Source organism: Odocoileus virginianus, chromosome 12, assembly GCF_023699985.2.
Source record: "Odocoileus virginianus isolate 20LAN1187 ecotype Illinois chromosome 12, Ovbor_1.2, whole genome shotgun sequence".
In the NCBI taxonomy this organism is placed as follows: Eukaryota; Metazoa; Chordata; class Mammalia; order Artiodactyla; family Cervidae; genus Odocoileus; species Odocoileus virginianus.
In genome coordinates, this window is record NC_069685.1 from 38377871 (window position 1) to 38392450 (window position 14580).

The 14580-nt window shown below is 39.8% G+C and overlaps 1 long non-coding RNA gene across 1 annotated transcript; it reads left to right on the forward strand.

The window, feature by feature from the left end:
* The first annotated feature begins 44 nt into the window (after nucleotides 1–44).
* Nucleotides 45–1637, forward strand: LOC110127819 (uncharacterized). The gene is made up of 2 exons (XR_002310950.2): nucleotides 45–304; nucleotides 1363–1637. It is a non-coding gene; the product is annotated as an uncharacterized lncRNA (long non-coding RNA).
* The last annotated feature ends 12943 nt before the right edge of the window (nucleotides 1638–14580 follow it).

Consider the following 14580-nt stretch of genomic DNA (forward strand, 5'->3'; position numbering starts at 1 on the left):
GCTCATTCTGTTACCAGACTGGAGAGAGCTGTGGTGACTATAGTGAAGAATTTAGCTCTCCCTTTGAGGAAGATGGAAATTCCTGAGAGATTTTGAACATAGGCTAACATCTGACTACTATCAACAGGATCACTTCAGTTTGCTCTGTGGAGGATAGCCTGAAGGGGGGCCAGGGAGGGAATAAGTAGAGAGTCAGAGGTCATGGCAAGAATCCTGATGGGAGATGATGGTGTTACCAGAGGGGAGGTTGCTGTATCATCCTAGAAAGATGGCAGAGATGACTCATGGAAGCCAAGGAAGCCAAGTATGGATGTATTAAGTGATGATGCGCTCCTAAGAAGGAGAGAGGGCAGACTCAGATGGGCAGCTGCCCCGAGTGCCCTTGGGGGCTTATTACAGGGGGCGTGAAAATGGTTGGGCAGGGCAGAATATGCATGGACTAGGGAGGGGTTTACCATCACATTTCCTGATTTTCATTCCAGCTCCACCTTAGTGAGGTGTGGAGGGAGTTTTGTTCTTTGGTTTTGAGGGAAGTGTCATGGCATTGAGGCTTGATGGATATTTCATATATATATATATATATATATATATATATATATATATATATGTATGTATGTATGTATGTATGTATTAAGTTAAGTCACTCAGTCGTGTCCAACTCTTTGCGACCCCGTGGACTGTAACCCACCAGGCTCCTCCGTTCATGGGATTCTCCAGGCAAGAATATTGAAGTGGGTTGCCATTTCCTTCTCCAATATATATGTGTGTATATATATATATATATATTTTTATTGGAGTATAATTGCTTTACAAATGGAACCTAGCTAAACTTAAAAGCTTTTGCATAGCAAAGGAAACCATGAACAAGACAACAAAGACACCCCTCAGAGTGGGAGAAAATATTTGATAGGTACTTCTTGTTTGCAAGGTTAATTTTATTGCAATAAGAGCAAAAGGTAACAATTGGATGCTATTAACTCCCACCTTTTGCCACTGTTGACTTAAAAAATCCACAATGTGAGAGTTGCAAGTTAAGTTTTATTTGGGGCAAAATGAGGCCTGCGGCCAGGGAGACAGCACCTGAGACACCTCGGAGAAACTTGCATTGAAGAGAAAAAAAAAAAGGAATGAGTTTTTTCTTTCCCTTTCTCCAGAACAAATAAGATAAAGAGAACAGTGAGCAGGCCTAAACATTCCTAGGTGTTTTTTACTTTAACTCTTTTTACTTTTAACTTTTTTACTCCTAACTCTCCATGTTTGTAATTAAGTTTGCTTTTCTTCCCCCTAACTCTGCAGGAGTTATATGTCACACTTATTTTTCTTTGACTCTATTTTACCCTTGCAACGTATTTTCCCTTGTAGTTACATATCAGAAGAAGGCCACAGAGTCACCAAATTGCCAGACTCAATTACTGGGTTACTGATGCCAGCCTTTGACTGTCTTTGAAATAATGCGAGAGGAAGAAATCAAGTTTCTAACACCTTTGGTCCTCATCACCGACTCCTCACTGCGAGTTCATCTTATATAACTCCTTAGGCTCCTCATGGAGTGGGGGACACAGTTCCTGAGGCATAAGCCTACTGTGTTCCCCCCTCTGCTGGCTGAGGACTAAAGCCACCCTTCTATTTCCTCAAAACTCTGTGTCTGCATTTTTTTATTCAGCTTCAGTGGGCAGAGAAAGCCAAGATTTTGGCCAGCAACCATACTGCACGAAAGAGGAAAAGGGGAAGGCCAGAACATATGATTTTTGGTGAAGGGGGAATACATGCATTCAAGCATTTACTTTTCCAGAAGGTTTCTATGAGTCTCCTGAAGCCTTTGCTGGTCACAAGGAATAGTCATCATCATGAAGGGTTTCAGTGCTTTGCTAGATAAGGAGAGTTACAAGAAATGGGCTCATAAAATCAGCTCCTGAGAATATCTGGCTATCTGAAGGCTTGTCCTGCCAGTTTTTTCCCAAGCACAGAATACCTCATTTCTGATCTGCACCCTGAACTCCTTTCAGGGGGTATTGAAGGTCAGTCAGCAGCTACAGCCGCACATGATTTAATTCTTGTAGAGGTAGATGGCAAGTGCCGATGGCTAGTGCCAATTTGTAGTTGACTCAGCCTTTCTTTCTCTGCCCCAAGAACCCACTGTTGCCTCAAGATGTGTGGTTTCCTGTCTCCCGATCCATGCCTCCTTTCTTGACTCAGACCTAGCTATTTGCCTGCTCTAACAAAGTTGGCTTGGATCATGGTGGAAACAGTGCAAGCTGTGAGCAAATCTTGCAGTCTGAATATACTCTAAGGCTATTAATATTCAATCAAATTAATATTTTGATGATACACTTCTCTGGCACATAAATGTAATGATAGTTGATCTAACGAAGTCAGTCCACACTGTCAATTTCAGCACTTAGAAACTGTTGACTAGAAAACATAGTCACAACCTGAAAGTAGAGAATTGCTTTTTCAGTGGGAATTCTTAGGACTTCAAGCCCGAGAGGCAGCATCTCAAGTAGCCCTGAAAAACTGTTCCAAGGAGTTGGGAGAAGCAGACAGGTTATATAGAATCTTGCAAAAAAGGGGGCAGATAGTCTGAGACATCAAATATTATTATTAATTAAGGAAACTAAGATATCTCAAAATGAGGAATTTAGTGCTCTTTTATGTATGCGAAGATGCAAGTGTCTGGGTTCACTGAAATCATTTCTTTTATATGCTTACATCCCTTGCCTGTGTGGAGGGGCTGTAGCCTGATAGATATTCTTTGCCTTCTTGAATTCCCGTAGGGCTAACTGGCTCACAGAGGAAGGCTGTTATCACTGATGACTGTCAGTGAGCCTCAAGTTCCTTGCTTACCGTAGAGAGTGGCAGATGGCATTGTTCTTCCTGGGCTCAGAAATTCACATTTGGAGGGCTCAATAGCTGTGACACCCTTGTTTATTGATGTGGCAGGGGATATTCCATTTCACAGTATTTAACTATTTTTAATGACCAAGCCAGACTGATATATCATGTAAATCAACCCCAAATTCCATATTTGATCTGTCCTATGTATTCACAGGAAAACTCTAATATTATGACTTCAGAGAGCAGGCCTGAGTAGCCAGGAGTTTATCTAGTGAGAATCAAACCATCTATACTGAGAGAACAGATTGCTGTATACTTTCTCAAACTTTTACTGTTTGCCTATATTTTCCTATAGCATACCTTCATTCACTACTGTCTTTATCAACGTGACTGCTCTTCCAGAAAAGAGTTGCCCAGGAAAACAAATGCTGCACAAAAAGACAGCATCAAAGTATTCACCAAGATTCTCCATAAAACTCTCACCTTCAATTTTCATCTGGCTGTGTTGCTGGTCCTACACTGTTACATCAAGATCCTTGCCATTCTATTTAAAACACCCCCATTCAAAGACCTACTTTAAATATAAAAGGCCTTTAAATACAAATAGCCAATGTTTTCACACCCTTCTGAGATGCTACTAATCTCTGAATACAGTATCCTCCCTTATTGTAGGAAGTAATTATAAACACTTTTCCTCATTAACAAGTGATTTTGGTAATGTTTTCAGGGGACCAGCATTCAGCAATGTTTTACCTGTTAATAGTGGTATACTGTGCTTAGTCGCTCAGTCATGTCTGACTCTTTGCGACCCCATGAACTGTAGCCCACCAGGCTCCTCTGCTCATGGGGATTCTCCAGGCAGGAATACTGGAGTGGGTCACCATGCACTTCTCCAGGGGATCTTCCCAACCCAGGGATTGAATCCAGGGCTCCCACATTGCAGGTGGATTCTTTACTACTGGGCCACCAGGGAAGTCCTTGGTAATAGTGGAGGTGGTGCAAAGAAAATCTTTATAATTTTTTGACTTGCTGGCAGACTTTTACAATTAAAATCCATTGTACAAATATATAAAAAAAATGAGAACACCATTGAGATATTTGGGTCATGGGTGTCATATAATCTAATAGCTTTTCTATAGGATCCCTTTAGCTGCTCTTTGGTGAGTAGCCTGAAGGATGGTGTGTGAAATTTGTGGCCTGATCAAAGACAAAAATAGGGCTGTCATGCACTAATATGGGGAAGAGTGAAGAGGGGCAAGTATGGATAAAGAGTAGAGGCTCCGTCTTAGACCTGTAACATATAAGACACAGACTTGACATGCAAGTGGAGAGACTGAGCAGGCAGTTGGAAATTGGGGTCTGAGCAGAGATATTGGGGTGGACATAAGGTTTGATAGTTGAACATATGGCACTGCCGCTTCTTTTTCTTTTGCTTTTTCCCCTGGTATTTATATTTACTATTGTTGTTCGGTCACCGAGTCATGTCTGACTCTTCCTGACCCCCTGGAGTGCAGCACACCAGGCTTTCCTGCCCTTCACACTCTCTTGGAGTTTGCTCAAGTTCATGTCCATTGAATTGGTGATGCCATCCAACCATTTCACCTTCATTCTCTGTCACCCTCTTCTCCTTCTGCCTTCAATCTTTCCCAGCATCAGGGTCTTTTCCAACGAGTTAGCTGTTTGCATCAGGTGGCCAAAGTGTGTGTGTGTGTGTGTGTGTGTGTGTGTGTGTGTGTGTACATACACATATATATATGAGAAAAATTAAGAATAAGGATAAAATAATAAATAACATTTTAAATTATCACATTTATTTTTATTAGTCATACCCAAACTTCTTTGGTCTTACTGCTACTGCTAAGTCACTTCAGTCATGTCCGATTCTGTGTGACCCCATCCCTGGGATTCTCCAGGCAAGAGCACTGGAGTAGGTTGCCATTTCCTTCTCCAATGCATAAAAATGGAATGCGAAAGTGAAGTCGCTCAGTCATGTCTGACTCTTCACAACCCCGTGGACTGCAGCCTACCAGGCTCCTCCGTCCATGCGATTTTCCAGGCAAGAGTGCTGGAGTGGGGTGCCATTGCCTTCTCCATTGGTCTTACTAAGTATTATTTAAATGGTTCAATATATTGAAAAGTTTTACCCTTTGTTTTTAATGATATTTTGAAGTTGTGTTTCTAAGTTCAGTATATTTTAATATTGCATTTTAAAGCAATGGCTAACTTGACAGAATAAGATCTAGCTGTCAAAGTCCAAAATTGGCTTTATGTGTCAATTATAATATGCATTTTTCTATTCTAATTATGAAAGGTGTTTGGTTGATATTAGCCATAAATTTTCTATTCTAAGTGATCTTGATAGATTGTTCTTGTGTACAAGGCAGTGCACTTTTATATTTTAAGCAAATGGCTCAAAATTCAATAAGGCTCTCCATTTGGAGAATTTGGAACTGATTGGGAGCTTCTATTTTGATGTTTTAATATAAAATATTAAAATGTACGTAAATGACACACTTTTGCTATAAAATATCATATTGAGGGAAACTTTACCAAATACCCAAATTCAATGGAGTATCTTTCAAAATAAAGCTACTTTCTCATTTATCATTAAAATATCATTTTTATCTTAAGGGCATAGCAAAGGTTGCATTTAAAAGAAAATCTGCTGGCTAGTACGCCACTGAAAAGTTGCTATCACCAAAAATTCAGTACATTTGGAACACTTATCCTTTTACCAAAAAAATGCTAATGTATCTTTAGGCTTGACAGCTCTTCTAAGTACCTTGTCTTGACACAAACTGTGGACTTCTGAACAGTACAAAAACAAATCAAGTCATTTCACCTCTCAGGTCATTGTCTTGTAAAAACTCCAGGATTTAAGCTATTCTTTCAACCAATTTAACAAGGTACATACAAACTATTATAATTTAAGTTTTGTTAAAATTAAGTTAGAAAGTGGTAGTAGAACCATGAGCATCTCCACCTTATACAACTTTCAGTCTGCTCTCGGCAACCCTGACCTTTGCAAGTGAGCCTGTAGGCTAGTGAGGACACCAATATTATTCTATATCAAATATTAACATAGCCTGGTTGTTAAATCATTTAAAATTATTTTGGTAGAAAATAAACTTGCCAGTGTTTTTCCACACTAGTCTTTTTATGCACCCTGTGGGGCTTGCAACATATTTTGGAGACCATTGCTTAAAATATATGGAAACAGGCTTGTTGGTATTTCATGAAAGATAAATGTTGAATGCTTAGTATATTAGTGATGGTCCCTTCGTTTTTCAGCTTAAGAAATCAGATTCAGCTTTCATAAAATAATTTATTAGAGACGATATTTTAACAGCTCATAGAAATCATGGAAAAGTTTTCAAGTAAATTTCAAGAATGGGGCCCAGAATGAGTGATTATGGACTTTCTTTTGTCACGATCCTATAAAAGTTACTTCACTACTCACAGGATCTTGCCCCAATAACTCTGTTCAGAAATCCAGGTTCCTGAGAATAGAACTGGGATTGCCCAACTTGGATATTGTATGGATGTCTGGTCCAATCTTTTATGGATGGAAAAGAAAGTCAGATAGTAGAAAATAGTTTCATAAAAGATGTGGAGAACAGATCTCAAAGACAAGGGGCTGGCTGGTGAAGCCAGATTACAACCTCTGTATCAAAGATTGGACATGGGAATGCATGGGACAGGTGTGGGAAAAAAAGAATATGGGCTGACCAAAGAACAGTGTTCCTGAAGCTCAACAATAGAAATAATCAAGGCTAAACAAAGAAATACCATATGATCAAAAAATCCCACTACTGGACATATATTCAAACAATTTTATAATTCCAAAAGACAAATGTACTCAGTGTTCATTGCAGCACTATTCACATAGACAGGGAACAGGAGCAACCCAAACATCCATCAACAGAGGAAGGGAAAAAGAAGATACGTGGTCCATATATACAGTGGAATATTACTCAGCCACAAAAAGGAAGGAAATTTAAAAAAAAATTTAAAAAAATTTTAAAAAAGGAAGGAAATTGAATCATTTGCAGAGACGTGGATAGACCTAGAGACTGTGATACAGAGTGATGTAAATCAGAAAGAGAAAAACAAATATTGTATATTAACATATATGTGGAATATAGTAAGAGTATAGATGATATTATTTGCCAAGCAGAAATAGAATCAGAGACATAGAGAACAAATTTATGGTTACCAGGGGGACAGGGGCTGTAGGATGAATTGGGAGACTGGGATTGACACATAGACACTATTGGTACTATGTATAAAATAGATAACCAATGAGAACCTACTGTATGCCTCAGGGAACTCTACTCAGTGCTCTGTGGTGACCTAAATAAGAAAGGAAGCCAAAAATGTGAGGACATAGGTATATGTATAACTGATTCACTTTGCTATACAGCAGAAACTGACACAGCAGTGTAAAGCAACTATACTCCAATAAAATTAATTTTTAAAAAAGACTTATAAGATCAGCTGGCTGAATTTAGTGGGGTTAAAGATCAGACCTGGAAAAGTAAAATTTGCATTAAAGATGTAAGAGGATTTTGGAAGGAACTTTTGAGGAGCAGCATGACTAGATCAGTCAGAATCTTAATAGGAAACAACTGAAGAAACAACTGAAGAGAATAATGAGATGATTTAGAAAAGAGTGAGTGGGATTAAGGGAAAGCTCCACTTGGGACTAGCAACGCTAGACCCGGAGAAGCAGCGGTGGTGGCCAGAATTTGAAGAGAGCTGGTGGTGCTGAGAGCGGCATTCTATAAAGGCTGTGTCCTTTCCTTAGGGAAGTGTATCTCCCAGCGAACTACAGCCTGCAGTTGGTGTGTGTTAGTTACTCAGGCATGCCTGACTCTTTGCGAGCCGATGGACTATAGCCCACCAGACCCTGTCTCCAGAATTCTCCAGGCAAGAACATTGCAGTGGGTAGCCATTCCCTTCTCCAGGGATCTTCCCGACTCAGGGATCAAACCCGGGTCTCCTTCATTTCAGGCAGATTCTTTACTATCTGAGCCACCAGAGAAGCCCACCAGGAGGTTGTGGCCAGAGTGAAAAGTGCACTTACTATCCATCCTCCTACTTTCTGACTTCCTATTGGAGACTCTCATGGAAGAACTCAAAGAAAAGCTAGAAAACATGGTTACTGGTTGGTGCTATCTACACAGGTTGGCATCTATGGGCCCAGAGAAGAGTGTAGAATGTGTAGAAATGAATGCAAAGGGGAAAATAAAGAATATCCCATCCCAATGATTGAAGCACTGTTTCAGAAAAGATAACGCTTTAACATTAAATATGGAGCACTGCTTTCCTGGTGGCTCAGGAAATAAAGATTTCTCCTGCAATGCAGGAGATTCAGTAGCTTATTGGATATGGTGAGTGTCATAAAGACAGAAAAGTCCATAGAGCAAAAAGTCCCAGCCCCCCAAACAGGAATAAAGTAGAAGGTATACTGTGAGTCTGTGAACATGTTATGCAGGAGAGAGTGGTGAGAGAGAGCACAATTAGGTGACCTCCAAAATAATTTCTGATTCTACAACTTACAGAAAAAGAGAAACACGGTTGGATGATTCAAAGGGTCTTGGATATCTGCACCAACTTGTCAACAAGCGGGTATACAATGCAGACTAATCATCCTAGGACTTACCTTGACTTTGAATTTCCCTGGCCCAGCCCTTTGAGACTACACCCAATTTGATTCCATTTAGCAGAATGTCCTACCGTATTTTCTAAAAATGAGAATTATTTTCTTGAAGACATGTAGTGGTACCCTATAAGAGAATAAATGGCATAACATGGATATTGTTTCTTATATTGCAGATTCAGTCTAAATGATCCTTTCTTTATTTTTTGAAAATCGTTTCAATTGTAAGATGGATTTTTAAATTTTTATTGCATCATTTTTACAAAATTATTCTTGATTTATATTAAACACCTCTTGGGTGTGATATACTGAATGTAGGAATTTTATATATATGGGATATAATGGAGATGGGGATGGTGGGATTGGTTTTATAGCTATCTAGTATAAGGATTCTTTGTCAAATATTTTAATTCATTTTTTCTACTCAGAAGAAACTTTTAGATATCCCAGGCAATTAAGTCCAGTTTTTTTTTTTTTGTTGTTGTTAATTTACAATAATTGCAAGAGAATTAGATTTGTTTTGAAACTTCTCCTTAGACTTGCACAATTGAATCCACATGGTGAATTTTTTTTTTTAAACTGGTTGGGTAGCAGCTGGGAGGAAAATGAGAACATCCTTGTATGATACTGTTGAATGTCACCAGGACTGTGGGGGAAGGAGAAGCCTTTTTATATTTTCTTGAGTTTTTGAACGATGGTCTAAGTTTCACTGAAGTTTCTCTTACAAAAGCACCATTAAGCCAAAATTAAAGACCCCATACATTCCAAGAATAGCTGGATGGTTTTGAATAACATATTTGCCAGCTGAAAAGTACCTCTGAATAGCTCAGGCTCGGCTGGAAGTCTTGTTCTCCCAGCCCATTAGGCTTATGCATTAGAGCACAGACAGCCGCAGCTGCCTGACTGTCCCATTGTGCTCAAGGACTAGAAAGTGATAAGGTTAATGAGACTTTGTATTGATGCCATACCCTTCAGAGCAGAGCCAAACTATGTAAGCACTGCCTTACATGTTCTCCAGTGATTTTAAAGTGTTAATGAGCTTACAGGAGTGCTTAAGGAGAACGGGGCTAATTGTGATAGAAATATTACCCTTGAGGAGAACGTGCTTTTTGTATTGAAACTCTCAATGTTATCAATCATTTGTTAGTGCACAGAAATGGTCCCTCCGAGTTTCCTAAGAGGAAGACAACTAATCCAGCTTCAAGTCGTCTATGACCCCTAAAGGGATGATGTCCAGGATGTTAGAAAGTAATGGGTTTGGGGATACTGGGTGTCTCAGGTCCTTTAATAGGACCCACATAAATATTTTAATATTGTGATTCTCAACTCTGACTGAATGGTCATTAAAAGCACTGGATAGCTTTTTTTAAAAATTGCAAATATCTGGATCTCAATCTTTAAGATTCAGCAAGTCCAAGCATCTGTGCCATTGGTCTAGTAGTTTGTACTATGTTGATTAAAAACAAAAGAATGCTTATAAAGATGCATTGAGCTGTTTAAATCACATGGCTAGGGGAAGAGTTATAATTTGTCTCAAGTCCGCAGGGTTCCAAGGCCCCCATGGGTCACCACACCCTGATTCTGTCCTCCGCTACCAACTCATGACCCAGATAAATTCCCGGGAAGTTCAGCGGGCTTTGTATTAAGGGTGTGGATTTAGAAAGTACATAGATTTTAAATTATGATTTTATGATTTTATTTTTAAATTGAACATTTCCAGCTTGACAGCATATGCACGCCTCCATGACCAACCCAGGAGTAGTAGTGATGAGTCAGCCACCAGCAGTAGGTGGTGCTAAGATTTGTTAAGGACTCCCTGCTCCAGGCGCTCTTGCAGGGATTCTGCAGTTATTATTGTCACCAAACTCAGGTCTTGCTGCTCACCAGTTGAAAGCCAGTACTGGAGAGACAAATGCTGATAGGAACAGAAAAATTGCTTTAATCAGGATGTGGGCAACCTGGGGAGAAGGCAGACCCATGTCCCCAAACCAACTCTGAATGTTCTGCTCAGCCATGAAAGTTTTTAAAGGGAGAAAGGGGGGGTAATCATGGAGACTGGGGTCAGATTCATCCCCATCTCCACTGTGTACAGGCTTGTCAGCTCCTCATGATCTCTCTATAAATGCTGTTTTGTTCACAGTTTGTTCACAAGATGACTGAAGAGGAAGCTGGGGAAGAGATCTAGTCATCTGTTATTTATCTATTCTCCATGTCTACTTCTTTGATCTAAGGAAAGAACCAACGGATTAGGCAAGATATTGTGTGATCAAAAGATTTGAAAGGTGTGCTTGGGCCAGAGGTTAGTTTAAATATAGCTTTGCTAAAGTGACAAGACAAAAGGGGCCTCCTGCAGAGAGCTCTTTCCTGCAAAAAGCTGCTTGCATTACATATTAGCCTTTTGCAGCTACCCTAGGAGGTAGTCACAAAATTGCTACCATTTCGCAGATGGCGACACAGGGGTCTTTAAAGTTTTAGAAAGGTACCTATCTCATGGTTAGTAGGGGCAGACTCAGCATTCAAACCCAGTCTGTCTTGTTCTGGGCCCCAAGTTTATCACTGGTACCCCAAGGATTGGCAAACTTTCTGTAGAGGGCTATGCAATAAATATCTTAGATTTTGTTAGCATACAGACTCTGTCACTGAGATTATAGTGTGAAATCAGAGACAACGTGTAAATTAATGAGCATGATGGTGTTCCAATAATGCGCTGAAAAGCACATTTATGGACCCTGAAATTTGAATATCATATAATTTACAGATATGTTAAATTACAGTATTCATATTACAGAATATTATTCCTTTCTATTTTTAAGGTGTTTTTGAATCCACATTTTTTAAATGAAGACTTCCTTATTATTATTTTGGCCATGCTGTGCAGGATGTGGGATCTTAATTCCCCAATCAAGGATCAAATTGAGGTTCCCTGCAATGGAAGCTCAGTTTTAACTACTGGGCTTCCAGGGAAGTCCCTGATTTTTTAAAGTATTTAAAAATGTTACAACCATCTCTAGCTTGCAGGCTGTACAAAGGCAGGCAGCAGGAGAGATGTGACCTGTGGGTGGTAGTTTGCCCAACTCCTTGACTGTACTACACAGCCAGTTCTCATCAGTAGAGTTTGAGGGACTTGTATCTGGAAAGAAACCTTCATCTCTGCTTTTGCTTTAGAACTCAAGTTATTAAGCTTTAAATCATTAGGCAAATGGACTATACATTTATATAACATGTAAATTTCTAATGAATACAAATACACATTTATAAATCCAATATTCTAACAATTTGAAAGCTGCTTAAAACCACAGCAAGTTCTGAATGTCAATAAAATTAAGGATCCCACATAAGAAATCATTTAAAAGACTCAACCTCTTAACATAAATCAAATATACACAAGGTAACTCAATGGTTACAAATCTTACTGTGATTCTGACATTTAAACGATTCCAATGACACAGAGACTCTGGATTTATGGGCTTACAAAATTTATATTTGGATTTATCCTTTGGATAGCATCATGTTACAGAAATCCCCAAATCATAGTATTCTTTCAAGTCAAGTTATCAAGTTCTAGTTTATAAATTAAGTGATTCTTGTTATGAAGACAAGATTTGGTTTCCTCCAGGGTAAAATTCAATTCCAAGTATACACAAGTGGTGCAGCTCCTTCTTTTGGTTCAAGTTCATGTGTCATTTTATAAGACTTTGTACACCCCTTCTTTCTTGTGATTCACATTATACCTTGTTAGTACTTAATTATATTCCTTATACAGAATCATTAGAACAGGGTCATATAGAAATGCCCCCTCCTAGGAGAACTAGGTCTGCCCAGTCAGCTCCCGCTTATGGACATGTTTTTATAGTACTGTCTTGCAATCTATCATGAAAACCAGTTCCTATCTGATTATTTTGTGTGGCTATTTTGGCTGTCCACTTTTCTTGTTTATAATACAGATCTTGGTTTCCTCAGTTCATCTTGGCTTACTCTTGACTCTCCTGTCAACCCTTCTCCAATCATGCTGTTAAGACACAGTACATATCCATTACCATGCACATTATTTTTAAAAGCAAATAAAATTGATCAATACAGTCCTATTTGCCAGTTTACTTACACATTAAAACTAATTCTAAAACTTACATTACACTTAAACTCCATTTGCATGCAACACCTGTCTTTAGAATCTTCCTTCAATGCAGGAGACCCGGGTTTGACCCCTGGGTTGGGAAGATTCCCTGGAGAAGGGAATGGCAACCCACTCCGGTATTATTGCCTGGATAATTCCACAGACAGAGGAGCTTGGTGGGCTACAGTCCATTGGGTTGCAAGGAGTTGGACAGGACTGGGCAGTTAACATTTTCACTTTACTTTTCACCTGTCTACATTTATGTAGCCTTTCCTGTTTTGAAGTATGTATATAGCCTGAATTTTTTACCATTGATCAGGGTTCAAAACTTCAGCACAATTAACATTTTGGACTGTAAATTCTTTTGTGGGAGCTGTATTTTGCAGGATATTTAGCAACAGCCCTTGCTTCTACCCATTAGATGCCAATAGGATTTGGAGGCCAGTGGGATTTTATTATAGAAGTTCCACAGGACTGGGGAAACAGACTCTTGGAAGGCACAAACAAAATCTTCTGTGCACCAGGACCCAGGAGAAAGTAGCAGTGACCCCACAGGAGACTGAAGGAGACTTGCCTGTGAGTGTCCAGGAGTCTCCCTTGGAGGCATGAGTTGGCGGTGGCCTGCTACAGGGCTGGGGGCACTGAGTGAGGCAGTGTGGCACAGGACCTTTTGAAGGAGGTTTCCACTATCTTCCATTATCTTTCATTACCTGCACTATTGTTTGGTCTCAGATCAAACAACACAGCCCCACCCATCAAGAGAAAATTGGATTAAAGATTTACTGAGCATGGCCCCGCCCATCAGAACAAGACCCAGTTTCCCCCACAGTCAGTCTATCCCAACAGGAAGCTTCCATAAGCCTCGTAACCTTATCCCTCAGAGGGCAGGCAGAATGAAAACCACAATCCCAGAAAACTAATCAAACTGATCACATGGACCACAGCCTGTCTAACTCAGTGAATCTATGAGCCATGCCGTGTAGGGCCACCTAAGTGACATGGGTCATGGTGGAGAGTTTTGACAAAATTTTGTTCACAGGAGAAGGCAATGGCAAAACACTTCAGTTTTGTTGCCTTGAGAATCCCATGAACATTATCAGTTAGTCAGTTCAGTCACTCAGTCATGTCTGAATCTTTGCGATCCCATGGACTGCCCCATGCCAGGCTTCCCTGTCCATCACCAACTCCTGAACCTTGCTCAAACTCATGTCCATCAAGTCAGTGATGCCATCCAATCATCTCATCCTCTGTCGTCCCCTTCTCCTTCTGCCTTCAATCTTGGCCAGCATCAGCGTCTTTTCTTTTCCAATGAGTCAGTTCTCCACATCAAGTGGACAAAATATTGGAGTTTCAGCTTCTGCATCAGATGAACACTATGGAAAGGCAAAAAGATATGACACTGAAAAATGAACTCTCCATGTCGGTGGGTACTCAATATGCTACTGGACAAGAGTGAAGAAATAACACCAGAAAGAATGAAGAGACAGAGCCAAAGCGAAAACAATGCCCAGTTGTGGATGCGACTTGTGATGGAAGTAAAGTCTAATGCTGTAAAGAGTCATATTTCATAGGAACCTGGAATGTTAGGGCCATGAATCAAGGTAAATTGGAAATGGTCAAACAGGCGAGGGCAAGAGTGAGCGTTGACATTTTAGGAATCAGTGAACTAAAATGGAAAGGAATGGATGAATTTAATTCAGATGACTGTTACATCTACTACTGTGAGCGAGAGTCCCTTAGAAGAAATGGAGTAGCCAAAATGGCCAACAAAACAGTTCAAAACGCAGTACATGGGTGCAATCTCAAAACTGACTGAATGATCTCTGTTCATTTCTAAAGCAAACGAACAGTAATCCAAGTCTATGCCTCAACTAGTTATGCTGAAAAAGATGAAGTTGAATGGTTCTGTGAAGACCTACAAGACCTTCTAGGACTGACACCCCAAAAAACTTGTCCTTTTCATTACAGG